Source organism: Lipotes vexillifer, unplaced genomic scaffold (genome assembly GCF_000442215.2).
Source record: "Lipotes vexillifer unplaced genomic scaffold, Lipotes_vexillifer_v1.1 scaffold567, whole genome shotgun sequence".
Classification (NCBI taxonomy): domain Eukaryota; kingdom Metazoa; phylum Chordata; class Mammalia; order Artiodactyla; family Lipotidae; genus Lipotes; species Lipotes vexillifer.
The window spans coordinates 1,898,451-1,900,652 of record NW_006776652.1 but is presented as its reverse complement, the minus strand read 5'-3'; the positions used below and the strand labels follow the sequence as shown (position 1 = coordinate 1,900,652).

Below are 2,202 nucleotides of genomic sequence, written 5' to 3'. Positions count from 1 at the left end.
GGGGGTGGCCGCACACGGGAAAGGGAGCTGCAGCGGGGTCCCGCCTGGGAAGGTCCGCCGATTCATGACCTGCCAGGGTCAGAAATTCTTCTGTGAGACTCATCTTCTGTCCAGCAGGCTCTGGTCAGTGATCAGACAGGCCTATTCCCTGGGTCCCCTAGGGGGGCGGCGCTGGGCGGGAGACAGGCAGGAACGTTGCCTTGAAGCTCCCGAATCACTTCATCTTCCTCCCTGGCCTCTCCCAGCTCGGCTCCGGCCTAGAGAGGCTCCCGCTCCAGCCTAGCAGCTGCACTTTATTACCTCTTCTGTGGTGGTCCCTGGCAGTTGCCTCAGCAGGGCCTGGGTAATGAGGCTGTGCTAATTACCACGAGGCCTGGATCAGGGCCCAGAGGGCGATGGAGAGAGCAGGTTTTGATCCTCTGACCCCTGGTGCTCAGGTTGTTGAGCTCTTGTTCCCTGTTCAGGTCCAAGGGGTGGAGTTAGGCAAAGCTCTTTCTAAGCTGGGCTGCCTGGAGGCTTAGCCGTGGAGGGCAGGCAGAACCTGGCCCGCAGGGATTCCTCCCCGCTCCTGCCCCGAGCCCCTGCCCCCAGCCCCTGCTCGGCCCCAGGTCGCAGAGTCATGTGAGGAGCAGGATGCTGGGCAGGCCAGTAGCTCAGGAGGGAGCGTCGGAAAGAGCTCCGCTGCTTGTAGCTCTGTGACCCCGTCTCCAGGCCTGAGGGTTCAGAACTGGGTGGGAAGGACCCTGGGCCGAGCTGACCGTGCCCACGGGGGTCCCAGGGGCTGCCACGGAGGCTGCCGTGCACACCCATGGCTGGCAGAGCTAGGCAGGGGACACCGGCCCAGAGAACTGGGGACTGACTTCCGCCTTGATTTCACCACCACCGAGGCGGGCTTGAAATCTGATGCCTGGCTTCTGGAGCCAAATGGAGAGAAATCGCGGCTGCTTCCCACCACTCCAGCCGCGCACCACCTGCCAGGAAGGTGGGTGAGTGGCCGAGGGGGTGGCCACCATCTCCGCAGCAGATCCGCTGACCTCTGCCCGAGCCCCCCCAGGCCTGCCTGCCTGCCTGCCGGCCCGGCTGGCTTCTTTGTATCCCGTGGCCGACATGCGATCTCCCCCAACCACGTAAACCCGGCACTGCCTGTTGCCGCCTCTTGCCAGGAGAGAAGCTCCCAGGGACCCCAGCACCGGAAACAGGAAGCTGCAGCTTTCCTGTCCTCTGATGAGGAACGTCGCCACATGGCCACCCCGCCGCCCCCAGCCTCCCCCCAGGGGGCTCGGCCTCTAATCCCCCAGTCTCTGGGCCGTGTTCACAGGGTGGGATGGGGATGCTTTCAATTTCCCTTTCCTGGTGGGTGGAAGATCCCGGCTGTGTGGGCACAGATTGAGGAATGGCAGGCATGCCCCACCTCCCAGCCAGCCTCCCTCCCTCCCCCTATCCCTCCGCCTCTCGATGCCTCTTCACCCCACGCTTACCCTGAGGAGCCATTTGCTGCCCCACCTTAGGACAGGCAAGAAATGGGCAGAGCTTCGGGAGCGCCTGGGGTAGGCCCAGCCCTGTCCTCCCTTCTCTGCGATTCAAACTTCAGGAGCTTAGGATGTAGCACAGAAGCCATGCGGCATCCCCTGAGACATGGACCAGAATGATAACTGCCGAGGCGGGGCAGTGCAGTGCAGTGGGGAGAGCCCTGGACAGGACAGGCCTGTGCCTCCAAGTCTCTTCCCCTTCTGCGGAAGCGGGAACGGAGCTGAACTCTCGAAATGGCAGAGCCGGGCACTCCCCTGAGCGGAGAGGGAGGTATCGTGGGCTGGAGTGGCGCTGTATGTGGAGAGCAGAGTCCCTCCTGGGGTCCTAGCCCAGGGACTCCCATGCGCCCCTCACCACTAATTATCGGGACGCTGGGCACTGAGCAGAGAGGCTCTGGGCCCGCAGCCTTGCTCCTTCGTGGCAGCCCCATAAAAGTGCAGGCTCGGTGCCCCAGGGAGAGCTGGATCACCCCATCCTTGTCAGGTCAAGTCAGCAGGTACCCTGTCGGGTCCCAGGGGCATGTCTGGAAGGGGCCCGGGCTCTGGGGACCAGCCTGTACTTGTCCTTGCCTCCCTGCAGCTTCCCTGCCCTGACGAGAAGGTAGGGGCAGCACTAGAACACCCCACACGAGGAGGGGTGTCTGCTGCCAGTAGCCCCTTTCCCCGAACAGCA

The 2,202-nt window shown here is 63.7% G+C and overlaps 1 protein-coding gene across 1 annotated transcript in view; it reads left to right on the top strand.

The window, feature by feature from the left end:
* Positions 1–2,202, top strand: part of BIN3 (bridging integrator 3) — a 45,326-nt gene that overhangs the window by 36,175 nt on the left and 6,949 nt on the right. The gene's annotated exons all lie outside the window — the stretch shown is intronic.